The sequence below is a fragment of the Suricata suricatta genome, chromosome 14 (genome assembly GCF_006229205.1).
Source record: "Suricata suricatta isolate VVHF042 chromosome 14, meerkat_22Aug2017_6uvM2_HiC, whole genome shotgun sequence".
Taxonomy (NCBI): Eukaryota; Metazoa; Chordata; class Mammalia; order Carnivora; family Herpestidae; genus Suricata; species Suricata suricatta.
The window spans coordinates 81,161,295-81,176,620 of NC_043713.1; the positions used below are offsets into that span (position 1 = coordinate 81,161,295).

The 15,326-nt window shown below is 48.1% G+C and overlaps 1 protein-coding gene, 1 long non-coding RNA gene and 1 other non-coding gene across 5 annotated transcripts in view; 1 reads left to right on the top strand and 2 right to left on the bottom strand.

Moving 5' to 3' along the window:
- The window catches only part of CUX2 (cut like homeobox 2), a 273,824-nt gene that overhangs the window by 142,438 nt on the left and 116,060 nt on the right, over positions 1-15,326 (bottom strand). The gene's annotated exons all lie outside the window — the stretch shown is intronic.
- On the top strand, positions 795-10,749 carry LOC115277830. 2 transcript variants are annotated; one of them, XR_003902534.1, is made up of 4 exons: positions 806-880; positions 2,734-2,844; positions 9,233-9,348; positions 10,584-10,749. It is a non-coding gene; the product is annotated as an uncharacterized LOC115277830 (long non-coding RNA). The 2 variants fall into 2 exon arrangements; XR_003902533.1 differs by lacking the exon at positions 2,734-2,844 and having other exon boundaries at positions 795-880.
- LOC115278590 lies at positions 4,198-4,297 on the bottom strand. Its single transcript, XR_003902994.1, has one exon. It is a non-coding gene; the product is annotated as a small nucleolar RNA U13 (small nucleolar RNA).

Consider the following 15,326-nt stretch of genomic DNA (forward strand, 5'->3'; position numbering starts at 1 on the left):
CAGCTGTGCAACCTGGGGCAAGTCACCTAACTTCTCTGAGCCCCATCTGTGCCCACACAGTGCAATCTATAACAGTTTCTGCCTCACAGAGTTGCTGGGGGATTAAATGAGATCATATAAGCAAAAGTGCTTTCCTAACACCTGGCATTGAGTCCATGCTCAATAAATGCTCATGTGGGGTATCTGTAAGATACTTCATCTATCTGGAACTCAGCTAACTAATAATATCAGCTATCCAGGATGGGGCTAGGGCCCAGACAACTAGCAGAAAAGGCCTCCAAGCAGTTAAAATAAATGCAGAATCAACACATGGAATGTCCAATCATGAAAACCACTTTATATAATATTAGTAATGTTATGGTCCTATAATTAAGTTTTTTAATGTTTATTTTTGACACAGAGAGAGAGAGAGAGAGAGAGCGAGAGAGAGCGCACAAGCAGGGGAGGAGCAGAGACAGAGACAGAATCTGAAGGAGGCTCCAGGCTCTGAGGTGTTAGCACAGAGCCCCATGCAGGGCTGGAACTCCCAGACCATGAGATCATGGCCTGAGCCAAAGTCGGACCCTTAACTGACTGAGCTATGCAGGTGCCCCATGGTCCTATAATTAATAATAGTAATAGAGCAATTAATAACCACTAGTACCACGCATTGGGCATAGCAGTTCAAATACGTGTTATCATTTAACAAGTAGTATGCTGGTAAATGCTTAACAACCAGTTCTCCGGGGGGAAAAAAGGAGAAGTTGTGATGTGCACCATTTCCGTGGTGTAAATTCTCCCACTGTGACATCACACTACACGTGGAGCTGGGCAGAACAGCTGGTTCTTGTCAGCCAGCTTTGGTCATCACTACGTTCGCTGACTCCACGTCCCCTGTGAGGTCAGTGCTATTTTAGCCCCATCTTCTAGACAAGAACAGCAAGGCTCAGACACAAATGCCCTTGCCTGAGATGATATGGTCAGTGGGCTGCAGCAGCACTATGATTCGGATTGAGGTCGTGTGTACTTCAAAGCCTGCTCTCTGCACTTGGCCCGGGCCCCCACCCTTGTTAGCACAACACTCACTTTTTGGTAAAGACAAGTGACAGTGAGTGTGTGTCCTCGCCCTCAGAGCTGTGCCCACCTCTGTTCAGTCTGGAGGCTACTTTCCAGGTGAGGCCTCTCTGCTCTGGTTCTGCGGACCCTTCTGTGGTCCTGCCCACTGTGTCCCCCCTGCCCCTGCCATGACCTCCCCACCATGGACAGCCAGACACCTTTAGAAGACTTTTAAAAGTCATCCACATTTCATCAGGATTTTAAGTTGATCAAAGAGAAACAGGAAAAAGAAATCCTATCATATATGATATCGCAAGCTGGGTACCACTGATTCGCACAGTTAGCAAGCCTACAAAGCAGGGACTGTTCGAGTGAGGGACAAGCAGAAAATAGAACTTTACTTTCATTTTACTTTTAAGAAGTGAAGTTGGGCACCTTTCTCATGGTGGCAGTTTTCTCAAAGCACCGTGTGGCAATGTCAGAGCCCACTTACTGCCCACTGTCTGGGCAGGGGTGACCCACTGTGCCAAAGGGCAGAGGCCAGCATGTTTCCTAATAAAACAGCTGACAGGCCACATCCCCCACATCCTCACCTCCATATGCAGCCCCTCAGGACAGAGGGGCCCTGTCTGCAGCATCTGCATGTCCCCTCCACATCTCAAACTTGAATGCACACAAGAATCCCTCAGGATCTTGTCCAAGTCAGATTCTGATTCCAGAGGTCCAGTGTGGGGCCGAGTCCCTGCATTTCTAAACAGGCATTCAGGCGAGGCTGGTACCGGTCCATGGTGGATCACTCTTTAAGTAGCTAAGGTCTAAATCCCAAACACTCAAATCCCTAAATGGCTTGTGGGACCCCTAACATTCCTCCACGTCTCAAGGTTTAATAAATCCCCAAAGCAATTCCAGCTTGAGTCCTAGTCACCGACACTGCAGAGCTTGCCACAGTCCATGTGGGCCTCTCACTTCCACTCTCCGTGACCGCCTTGTCTTGTTAGAACAGCACACAGATTCAACAAATACCCAGTGCCCACTCACTACCAGGCCTGCACGGGTCCTGGGAACATGGGAAGACCCAATCCCTGCCTGATAGTCTCCCTCACCCGTCAGGAAAATGCCCAGAGTCTGCGAGCCCCGCTTCCCGGTAGCAGCAGCAGCAGACACTTAGGGACTACTTAGTATGTACAAGGGACCGTCCCAAGCATTTATAAATATTAACCCTTTCAACCCACCCTAATCACTGGTCCAGTGATTCACTTCATTTAATAGGAGAGGACTAAAGTTCATGAAAATCGAGTCATCTACCTGCTAAGGATTATGTAATCTTGAAAATGAAACTATTTAAGCCCCTACAGGAAAAGAAAGTTATATATTTGTGACTAAAGGATGCTCTTGGGTAGTATCATAAACTTGATCCTGGCAGGCAAGAGTGTGAGTGAGTCAGTAGATACGAGTGGGTAAATAGTTACACCTGACTGGGGCAGAGGCTTACATAATTTAGGACTCTCGGTTGTAAGCAGCAGAATCCCAGCTCTACATGGCTTGATCATAAAAGGGAAACTGTTGCTCACCCATCTGAACAATGCAGGAGTAGCTTCAGGCATGGCTAGATCCAGCAGCTCAAACAATATTGGCAGGGTTTGATTTCTCTCTCTTAGCCCTGCTTCCCTCTGAGCTGCTCTCCTTCTTTCTCACCAGGGCTGGCTTCCCCAGGGTCACATTCTCCCAGAGGAAAAAGGACTTTTCTCCCCGCCATGTTCATACATAAGTCACAGGGAAGTTTTATTGGATTGCAACCAATCCACGCATGTACGTATTGTCCACGGTTGCTTTCCTGTTACAAGGGCAGAATTAGTAGTTGAAACAGAAACCACGCGGCCCATCTGCAATAGCGACAGCAGTAACAGTTAGCTAACATAAGCTGAGAACACCGTGCATACCAGGTGCCGTTCTAGGTGCTCGTCCGTTTCTTCCAACAGTGCAGTGAGGTGGGAAAACTAAAACCTGAAGAGGTTAAGAGCAGTCAAGCTCAGGGTCAGGCAGCCCCAAGCAGCAGAGCTGGGTTGTGAATTCAGCAGCATGACCTCAAATCCCATACTCTTAGCAGCTCTGCTAATCAAACAAGGGTCTTCTGGAAGCTTCAGTAGGAAGTTTTTTTCTAAATCGGGTGTGATTTTCCAACTACTGGTTCAAGAAACACACACACATGCGTGCACAGTATTTTCTGAAGCATAAATGCTAAAGCAAATGGTGACTCCCACACAGGACTCCCACTGCTCATGCGCCGTTTAGCACTGTCCCCTTGGTGTTGTGATGGAGAGAACTGTCCCAGTGAACCTCTGGGGTCTCCCAGTGGACAGAGCAGCCCGGACCCCATGAGTGGCTGAGACTTCATGTCCTAGAAGCAGGGGCTTTAACGCCACGTAAGTGCAACACGAGTGCCAGCCCTGGTCCAGCAAGGGCTCCGGCTGAAACTGCAGTGATAAACTCACCTCTCTTGAGATGGAGTCTCACCAGGTCCCACTGCAGAAATCTGAGGAGCCCATGAATCTCTGATGCTCCTCGTTCATTTGTAAAGCGCTGCCTACCAAGTTGCTGAAGCATCCCCAAGGATGGAGTCTCGTCTCCTGCCCTCAGTGGGTCACTGGGACACTTTGGGCTGCGGGGACAGAGACCTTCACTGCCAGTAGAGGGACGCAGGGGTTGGTGGTCAGGAGCATGTCTCATATTCAAAAGAAAGTTCAGGGCTTCTTATATTCTTGGGTTCAAATTCTGGTGCTGCCACTTAGCAGCTGTGTGATACTGACCTACGTGTTTCCTCTCTCTGATCCTCAACTTCCCCTCTGCAAAACAGGTACAATGGTAACACTCCCTCCCATTGAAGAGTACCTGGGACTTTAAGGGATAACTTATGGCAAGCGTTTGGCACAGCCAAAGTAAGAAAACAGGCTTTGCAGTCAGACTGCCTTAGTTTCAAATCCTGTGTACGCTACACTGCTGTGCAACCACTACTTCTCTGAGCCTCAGTTTCCCGATCGGTACAATGGGAATCATTGCAGAACTTGCCTCTAGGGGTTGCTGTGAAGATAAACAGCCTGTGGGTGGTTAGGACTGACACAGTAAAATGCTCAGCAGCTTTAGTTTTTTTTCTTCTTCTTCTTACATCATATGAGTAAAGTGCCGAGGTCTTAACAAGATTTGAGGGAGGTGCATGTTACATAACAGCATGAACACCCAACCATCAGCTTGAGCTTTTAAAGATTACCTTCGACCAAGGCACACAAGAGATGATCACCTTAGCAATGGGATGTGCCTTTACTTTCCGAGCTAAGGGTGGCAGCAGCTGGCCTCTGGGAAGCCTGGTCCAGCCCCCGGGGAGTGGATCCAGTGTCCCACAGACCTGATTCTAGGAGAGCCAGGCTTGCAAACACCCCAGCTCCAAACGGCTCCCTGCTGCTAAGGTTTGGGGCCCGGTCCCCAGAGCAGACATCTTTCTAATGTGTTCCTTGCATCAGTGCCCCCAGGGCTGTGCTGACATAACTGATGGGGGGCCTTCGGTGCTCTGCTCAGGGCCTCAGAGTCAGGGAAAGGCAGTCTGCCTGGTCCCTGGACATGGCCAGGACTCACTTCCAGCCCCCGGGACTCAGCTCCAATGGCCCACCCCTGCAGAACTGGCATCCTCTGGGAGGCCATCTCAGATCTCCCCTGGCCAAGAAGGAACCCTGGGCTCCTGGCTCTCCCCACTCTTTCTCCCAGCATCTTCCCCATCTCAGGAAACCGTTATACACCCATCCAGACGCTAGGCCAGGAGTCTGGGAGGCATTTCCTTTCATTTCATTCTGCCACATTAAATCACTACCAGTGAACCCCATCACCTCCACTTTGAGTGAAGCCCAAACCATTCTCCACCTCCACCCAGACCCCACTGGGCCACATGCTTGCCCCCATAATACTGTTCCAGAGGGGTCCCCAATAATGCTGTTGGATGGCCTTCTGTCAGTTCTGTGGGTGCGGAGTCAAAAACCCAGACTGCCCGTGTGGCTAAGGAGCCCGGACAGCCAGGTGTAGCCCTGCTCTCCCCCTGCACTCCCAGCCCCCACTGGCTCTGGTCACATGAGCTCTCAGTCCTGGAGCAATCCTCTCTGATAAGAGCCACACATGTGTACACACGCAGACACACAAACAGACCCAGACATGCGATATTCACGGAGGTAAAGAGGCACCCACTCACACGCGGAGATAAAAACACATGCACCCAGACACATCCCACACCCCCAGACACCAAACACATCTCCCATCCAGACGCACACCTCTTTTCCAAGGCAGACTCCTTGTATCTCATGATCCATTTAATACCCCCTTCCCCTGCTGCTCTCCCACGGCATGCTGTTGATCTGCTTTCTAGGACCACAGTTTGTGATTCTTTTGTCCTGTTTGTTCACATGCTTCTCATGTCCCCCCAGCCCCCTCCTAGACTGTTTGTGTCAGGAGAGACCATTTTCCTTTTGTTCATTGCTATATTCTCGGCACCCGGGATACAGTAGGCACTTTACAAGTACCAAAGAGAGGAAGGAATGATCCCCTAATCTCTTTTCTATTTTAATAAGAGGGCTACACTTGTATGCTTACCTATGGTTAAAGTGTCCTGGAAAAATAAATTGATGTGGAGCAGACAAAAGGGGGCTACAAGTCAGGAGATTCACCATTCACTCTATGCTCAGCTCTAATGTCTCAGTTTAAAAGATTACGTGTATGTTGTTTATAAAGTAACATATCTTTGGAAATTAGTATTTTAAAATAGGATACTCCAGGGGTTCTCCATGCTGGCCCAGCATTCTGCTTGAGAGGCCAGGCTGGGTTCAGGTGGGTGCTGTCAACACCTTTCTGGGTAGAAGCGAGGGGTCCAAACACCAGCTGGGTTTGACAGCCGAGGGTCTGTATGGCTCCCTCCGGGCCTGCGGGTAAGGGGCTAGGGTGGAGGCCTCATGTCGGTCCCATTTCCTGTGCCCTCTATCTTCATGGCCAGCCCGTGTGTCAAAGAAGGAAATTAAGTTTGTCTAGGGCTGGATGTTCCTGAAGCCACACAGCCGGCTGTGAGAATCGAGGGCACAAGGACAGAGATTGTAGTTTAACAGTTTTTGCTAGAATCTTCCTAGGAATGGATGCTGAAGAGACTGGCCTGTAATCACAGTCTGTCCTCATACCATTTTTAAAAATAGAAAGTTATATATTACACATAGAGCCCTGTTCAATATCATAATCTCACAAAATTTCCCTTATTCTGGGGGACTTAAAAATATTTTGTAACAAGATTCACAGGGCCCCCACACCGCGGTCTTGAGGCATCTTCATGTGGGTGCTCCAGGCTTTTCAACTGGCTCTTCCCTCCCCAAATCCAGGTCCCTGCCCGATGCCGAGCTGATTTCTCACCCTGCCCAATCACGACTTTCTCCAAGTGTCTGATCTTAGGGAAGACAGAGCTTTAGAGGAGGAGTGGGGAGGAGGAGGGTGAAGGGGAGGAGTCCGAGAAGGGGCTTCCAGTTGGTCATTTGCTATTCCTCTCCCTGCTCCCCCCAACCATGCTGAGTCCCTCCTGTTTGTAGGGTGGAGAGAAGAAGGGATTGTCCCTGATCCTCTGTTTTCACCTGAGATAATGAAAACCTGTTTTCTTACTAACCAGTTCCACTGATGGCTTCTGCCTAGCATCTTCTCTTTGAAACTCCTTGATTGTGTCTCAATGGAATCATGTTGGTCCTTTGTACATCTCTACAGGGATTTGGTCTCATATCTGTCTTCTGAAGATCCCATTTGCTTTACTGATCCCTGAACAATCTCAGGTTAGGACAATATGGCTTCTAACCCCTCAGTTCCTCATAATGTCTGCATGGACAGCCAGTGAATATTCCCCTTCCAAAGCATCTCCTAGAATATCGCTCTTATTAAAGCCATGAATTACTATCCCTGAGTGACCGTTTCATCCTCTCCAGTTCCCTTCACCAGCCTAAAAATGACTTATAGGGTAGAGATGGCAAATATACCATTCATGTGGTCACTGTCACCTCTCATGTCTGTGGCAGACATTACTAATGGATTGCCCATTTGGTCAGCTGGATCTCTACAGTAGAGCTCAAATCAAATCAATTATTACTCATCTTCCACCATTCCTTGCTCAGACACCTTGCTCAAAAACCTTGAACCCGACCTTCTAGCTTCTCCCTCTGTCTCTTTTCCCAGAGTGACTTTTTTAAAAAGCTTTTATCTTTTAAACATAAGCCAAAAACTGGCACTTCCCTATTAAAAATCCTCCAATGGCTTTCCATTGCAATTAGAATAGGATGTGCCAACTCTCTCCTGTCACAAGCCCTGCATGAGGTCATGAGGCCTTACTGGTATCTATTGTCAGCTTCTCCCAACTGGAATGTGAATCCTTTAGGGGAAGGATTTTGGCTAGGCTACCCAGTTGGAGGCAGTGGCACTGGTGCCTAGAGCAGTGCCTGGCACATCAAATGTTTATAGCTTGAATGAGACTCTCCTTTGCTGATCCAGAATATGGTCTAAGACTCTCAATGTGACATTCCAGGAAGCTGCTGCCGAATTCTCAGAGTCCACATGCAAGATACAACCTACATTCAAAGCCTATCCAGTGAGCCTACCCACCTTCAATTATTTGGGAATGAGGCAATGTATAACTAATTCATTTTAGCCCTCCTGACCAGCTTACTTGCTTTCCTTATATGTAGGGAAAAAAATTTAGTCCTTTGTTCTTTGTAGTGAAAAATGGTTGGCGAGGCTAAGCCCCAACAGGGCTGCTGATGGGGTCCCCTCAGCTCGGGTGTCTGATGGCAGGCACCTTGGGGAGTCTGTGAGCAACTTCATCTGTATTTGAACCAAAGCATCAAAGAGACTACATTCCAGAGAAAAATGCTCAGGCAAGTCAGGCCATGTGCTGCTCCCTCCTTAGGACACCACCCTTCACAACAGGCTGGGTCACCACGATGGCTGGATACAGGTCCTAAAAAATCTAAACTTCTGGAAGGGCCAGGAGTCCCAGAACTAGAGGAACCACTGGGAGGCAGAAGGAAAATATTCCAAAACAGAGAGCCATGATTGGGGTGAGCCCTGGTGTCCCTGTCCAGGGACATCCTGGAGCAAAAGGTGAATATTTCTGGTGTTCCTGCCAGGTTTCTTGGGGAACGGGCATGCTGGCAGGAGGAAAAGTGGATGGAGGGAAGGAAGAGTAATTAGTGCTATTAATTACATCTCAACCACAGCCTGCGTTTCTGCCCCGGGATTAAGGAAACATTCATTTGGAACGACTATTAAGGTCTTAAATTCAATGCTTCACAAATCAGGCGGTGGAATGAAAATTCTTTCTCTGTAGGGACCAGGAGGCAGAGAGCAGAGAATTTTCTATCCAGGTTGCTGCAGCCCAGCTGGAAAAGCCCAGGCTTGCGAGCCAGAGTGGAAGATGGTTTGCTTGTTATTGTTGTTGGCGGGGCTTCTTTTTTTTTTTTTTTTTTTTTTTTTTTTTTTTTTTTTTTTTTTTTTGCCTAAAGCTGCTTCAGGCGGGGACGTGTTCCAAATGTATAATCTAATATGCTATAAAAGTCACTAATGTGATTATGCTTTTATATCATATTAGAGAAAATGAATACTAATTCAATACCAAACGCTAATTCGGTAGAACCCCAAATTGCTGAGAGGCTGCAAAACATTTACCGGGCTGAACTTCCCAGGGCTGATGCCTGTGAGTCGTGGTGCTTAGTTGCCACATCCGGTTTGTGAGCTGGGCAGTCAGAGGCACTGGGGTCTGCCATCTCCCCTGTGGGGGACAGATGGGGTGGTTCCCCCTGGGAACATACATTCTGCCCCCTATGGGGCACTTTGCAGTGCTCAGAAGACTTTTTCAAATCATAAGGAATGCAAATCCATTCGAATTTTTAAATTAAGCATGTTGCTCGACAGGACAGCATTGGCAGATGGGAGACAGGCTGCCTCTAAATCCGAGTCAAGGTTGGGAACGGCTTCTCAGAAGGAAGACTGCCAAGAACTGTGTCCTAGGAACTTGTATTAATGGCCAACATTTACTGAGCATTTACTATGAGACAGGCACCGTTAAATGCTCTCCTTCCATTCATTCACTCAACTCTCAAGAGGACCCTAGGAAATTGTAACCAATTTTGTGTCCATCTGACAGATGAGGAAAATGGAGGTTCAGCGAGATGAAGGGACTGGTCTAAGGTCTAAGCGCCGGAGGCCAGCCCAGACTATCTGGCTCCAGACCTGCATTCTTAGACACTCAACTGCTGTCAGGTGAGGAGTCAGACCCACTGAGCAGATTACATTTTACCTGTGTTGTCTCATGTCATTCCCGAGGCAACGCTTAGGTTGATGTGTTATTAATCCTGTTGTACAGATGAACAAGCTGAGGTTCAGAAAAGTGACCTAACTTGCTCGATGTCACAAACTACAAAGAAAGCCACAGAAAGCCAGGACTCACACTCAAGGCTGGCTAGCTCCAAAGCCAGGGCTCATAACCACTGCACTGCAAACCTCCCAAGTTCCCCAAACTAAGGCTACATCCTCAAAAGAAGGCCCCCATGCCTTTCCCTGCCCACAGCGCTGTGCGGTATCACCCCTCACACCAGCCCCTCTATATCCTGGAGACTTTCTCCTCCCGCTTCTGACCTGGGAGTCCATGCAAGGGCAGTGTGGGTCAGCTTCTGGAATAATTCTCATTCCCTGAAATCTCTCTTGTGGGATGCCTGGTCCCTGCTCCTCCCACACCTCTATCTCATGGGTACACCGTCCCATTTCATTATCAAAGATCACCCACATCTCCCCATCTTGGCCAGCCACATCCAGAAATGCAGGGCCAGAATTACGACGTGTCGGCTCACCTTCATAAATAATATTTTGCAATTTCCTCGTCCGGGGGCACGGATAAATTATTCTTCTTCGTCAAGGTTACGATGATCAAAAAGGTGGCCTGGCTGGCCTTCCTCGAGAGTGGGGATAAAAAGGAGGCTCTGATTACATCGAGGCGCCAGGCTGAGGGGGGAGCCCCGGGTCCTGGGCTTTTGCTTTGTGGCTGCACGACAATCAGATATCTGAAAATGCATGAACTCTGATTTTAAGGTCCTGCTGGAGAAGGGATTGACGTGACAAGCAAGTCTGACTTGCACATCATTCATAGGGGTTGACAGAAAGAGCCTTCTGATTAGAGCGCAGTTAGCGCTGTTTCCTTATTCCCTTCACTGAGAGCCCTCAGCCACCCTGCCACAGTCTCTCACACACACACACACACACACACACACACACACACACACACAAACAGGTATGCATGCACACTCACACAAGCATTCTCTCTACAGAGAGAACATAACAGGGTGTTATGGGGCTGAACTGTGTCTTCCCAAATTCCTGTGTTGGAGTCCTAACCCTCAGAATGTGACCTCAGAATGTGACCTTATCTGGAGACAGGGTCTTTATAGAGGTGATCAAGTTAAATTGAGGTCCCTAGTCCAATATGACTGGTGCCCTTACAGAGAGGGGAAATCTGGACACAGATATGCATCGGAGAACTGCCTGGTGACCACGAAGATGGCCACCTGCAAGCCAAGGAGAGAGAGCCCTCAGAAGCCACCAATGCTGTTGACACCTTGATCTCAAGCTCCAGAACTGTGAGAAAATAAACTTCTGTCGTTAAAGCCACCCGGGCTGTGATACTTGGTTATGGCAGCCAGAGCAGATGAATGTGCTGAAACATACTTTAAAAGAATTCAGAACCAAGGTATCAGGTGGTTCCCAGCTGAAAGCAGCCGCCAATATTAGCTGAGGCTAATGTGTGTTAATTATTTTTTTAATGTTTATTTATTTATTTTGAGAGAGAAGAGAGAAAGCTGGCAAACATGAGCAAGTGTGCAAGTGTGGGAGGGGCAGAGAGCGAGGGAGACAGGGAATCCCAAGCAAGTTCCACACTGTCAGCCCAGAGCCCGATGTGGAGCTTGAACTCACCAACTGTACAATCACGACCTGAGCCGAAATCAAGAGTTGGACGCTTAACCGACTAAGGCACCAGGTGCTCCAGAAAGCCCAATTCCTGATAACTACTTAGAAATGGCCAATGAGATGGCCAGGTGAAATCCACGAGCACTTGACGGCCGGAGTGGGTCTGGCCAGCCTTCTGTGACTTCTGAGTCCATTAAGAGATCTCCCTGCCCTCCTAGGGAAGGCCTACAGCACCAGACGCCTCTCTGGCTGGCCGACAGCATTGAGAGTTGGTGAACAGCACAGCTTCCCCCTCCCCGCACATGCTCATGACACCCCCCACCCAGTCTTAGCAAGATGGCACCAGGCTGTAGCCTCCCCCTCTGCCGCCTGCTCTCCATGCATCCAGTAGGCGCCCAATTCTCACTGCCCTCCCAAATCGGGACGAAACTGAGAATTCTCCCTGTCAGTGCTGTATATCACTTTGAGATATATACCATATTAGCAGAAAGAACTGAATTATATTGCATTCATGATGCAATTAAACACTTCACTAGGAATCAATGTAAAACTGATGAGGCCTGAAAGTAGTGCATATGGCTTAGAACATTATAAAACATTACCTTCACTCAAATCCTTTTCAGTAGCAATTTAAATCTTCTTACAGTTACTGCTGCCAATGGTAAACCATCTACTGATTCATAACAGTGCATGGTAACGAATGAATTTTTTTAAAAATTTATTCAACTACTAAATTACCCATGAAACCGGAATAGCTGACAGGAGTAATCTGAATTATTATTAGCTCTGCAAGTATTCTGCATTAGCCAATTTAAAACCACGGTTCTCAGGCAGGAACCAGTTAGTACAGCCAGAGTGTTAAATGACTGCAATAGTTCTTCATTTTACTGCTGCTTACATTTAAAGGTCAAGAGATAAAAATTACATATGACTCCAAACATAGGAAGGGTGTTTATCTTTTTCTACAAATCGGGTCAGTTGTAAACTTTAAAAAACATCTGAGATGCAACTGTACAAACTCAAAGGCTTTCGGGATATTTAGAAACCAGAAGGCTGGGGCTGCGGTGGGGGGTGTTTCTGCACTCTCTTCCATCACTGCACACAACGATGGCATACCCCTCTTCCTTGGGGTCCTGAAACTTACTCCCTACCCGGCCCCCCATCTATTCCCTGTTCTTCCTCTCTGACCTCCAGATGCTCCCAACCTCCTCCGAGTGCTTGGGCAGCTCTGGAAGATCTTGAAGCCACAGAGTAAGTCACAGGAATGGAAGCTCCCTCCCCCACCAAAAGGTCACTTGGTCCGGCCCTCAGGCCTCCCACCTGAGGCAGCAGCAAGACTGAATTTTCCAGGGCCCAACGCCTTCTCTAACTGCCTTCTTGTCCACACCCAGTGCCTGAAGGTTTAGTCCCCCTTTAAAAGCCCAAGGGAAAAACCGAAGTGAGAGAAATAAATACAGAGCAGCTTTCTTCAGGGGTCCGATGTTATCAGGCAGGACTAAATGAGGACCACAGAGCACAAGATTGTTCCACGGCTCAGGCAAGATGGGCACGCGGGTTCCGAGCTCCGTAGAAGGAAGAGAAGAGCTAAGCAAGCTCAAGTCATGATTTTTATTGTTTTAATTTCCTTTCTTTGGGGGAAGTTTTTTTTTCCCCTTTAGCCACCATGTTAATATATGCTCCTTATAAAAAATTCAATGATGGAAAAGCACACAAAGAAGGAAGTTTGACAGCCCAACCCTTCCACTCTGATTCAGCTATCAGTAACGATTAAGCACCTACTGTGTGCTATGGCACTGGGGCTACAGATAGAACAAAACCACTGGTCCACTCTGTGGTTTTCTCTACATATCAACTGACATGTACATTCAAAGGGAGAATTTTTCTCAGAAATAGGATCCTATTCTACCACTTTATTTATCCAACAAAGCCTTTCAATGAAAGGCTCCAATTCCACTATGTGTATGTATGGACCATGTATGGACACACACAAGCGTGCGTGGACATTTTCCTAATATGAACCATCTTGCAAATGAACAATGCTCAAGCTACAAGGAAGAGTGGGCTCAGCATTATGCCAAAAGGGATGTTCAAGCTGTCTGGGTAATTTATGAGGGGGTGCAGGCAGTGGGGGCTGTCCTGTGAAACAATCTTTTTAACAGCAAAGAAAGCATTTATGCCCCACCCCCAGCCCCAGTAATCTTTTGTGCACAGGCTAATTTCCAGCCACCGATGTAGCATTAAAAAGTGGGCTCTTGCAAGCTTGTGAGCAGCAGCCGGAATTTCTGCTACCTGCACGCTGGCGAGTCTACCTTGGTGAGAGCGACGGCAACTGTCCGATATCCTCCATGCGGCCAGGAGGCCCCCATAACACCAGTGGGTTTAACTGGGGTGATTCTCCCTCTGGGGGACATGTAATGTCTGGAGACATTTCTGGCCATCTCCCTTTGAGGGGTGGGAAGTGTGTGTCACTGGCATCTCGTGGAGGGAGACCAGGAATGCTGCTACATGACCAACCCAAAATGTCAGTAGTGTCAAGTCCAACCCTGCTTTAATCAAAGTCTGGGGCAGTGCAGGTATGGCTGAGAGGCTGGGTTTTGGACAGACAGACCTGTGTGTTCAAGGCTCAGTTCAGCCATTTGCTAGCTGTGTGGCCCTGGACAAATGTATCAACCTCTCTGAACCTCAGCACAGTCCTTCCCTACTTAATAACAGTATCTACTTAGGGTTATCGGGAGGATTACATGAGGTATTCTGTGTTAAGTATGCATGCAGCATCATTTATCATCACTAGTATTATCAGTAGCAGCGGCGGGGACGAAAGCAGTAGTATTTTTATTGTAGTAAAATACACATGACATAAAATTTACCATTCTCGACCATTTTTAAGCGTACAGCTGAATGGCATTAGTTGTGCAGTCATCACTACCACCCACCTCCAGGACTTCCATCTTACAAAACTGAAACTCAGTACCCATAAAACACTGACTCTTCAGCGCCTGGCAACCACCATCCTACCTTCTGTTGCTATGAATAGGACTCCTTTGGGTGACAACTGTACTGCACGACACAGCAGAATCATATAGGATCTTTCCTTTTATGACTGGCTTATTATACTCGTCTTACTGTCTTCAAGATTCATCCATATTATAGCATTTGTCACAACTGCCTTCCTTTTGAAGGCTGTATAATATTCTACATACGAATAGACCACAATTGCTTACCCCTTCCTCTGTTGGTGGACACTTAGGATGCTTCTACCTTTTGGCTATTGTATAATGCTGCTGTGAAAATGGGTGTAGAAATATCTGTTTGAGTCCCTGCTTGCGATTCTTTTGGCTATAATAGAAGGGAACTGCTAGACTATATGGGAATTCTATTTTTAATGTTTTGAGGAGCTGCCGGACTGTTTTCCACAGCAGCTGCACCACTGAACTGGAAGCAGTACTTTTAGGGACCAGCCAAGGACAAGGCCAGGGTGGAGAATGTGTCTGAGGATCTGCACCACCAAAAATTCTCACTTACCCAGTCCTATTGGGCATATCTCCTTTCTGGACATGTCTATCTAGGCCTTTCCTTTCATTTTTTAAGGTTTATTTATTTATTTATTTTGAGAGAGAGCCGGGGGCAGGAGAGAAAGAGAAAAAGCACGAAAGGAGCAGAAAGAGAGGGCAAGACAGAATCCCCCGATGTGGGACTTGAACCTATGAATTGTGAGGTCATGACCTGAGCTGGAATCAAGCGTTGGACAGTTAACCAACTGAACCGCCCAGATGCCCCTACCTGGGCTTTCTCTACCTTTGGCTGCAGTATCTCAGGGGTCTTCTGCAGGCCAGCAGCTACACCTCCCCTCTCCTCTGCCAGGTGACGCCCCCCCTCCTCTGCCAGGCGATGCACCCCCAGCCCCAGACAGCCTTGTAGGTGTTTAGTTCCAAGTGGGCACATCGTCTACTTTCATGTTGTCTCCTCTCAATGCCAGAGCCTGTTGCCAAGCCTGGCTCCAGGTGATCTAGCAGTCGGGGCCCCCAGCTTCCAAGAGTTGGACCCAAGAGCTGGGAGAATGAGAGGGCCTCGGGCTTCTGCTTAGCCCCCCACTCCAGATGTGAGTGTGCCAGGGAAGAGGGGCCCTCTCTGAGCAGAGAGAGCACAGTGGAAGCCCTTCAGGCTGTGGGGACAGACACAATGAGTGGATCATGGGGACATAAGTCCCAGCCGTTTTTGTGTTGCTCTGATCTGGCCACCTTCCCAGGGGAACAGAATGCCAGGCCTGGGAATCAGACAGA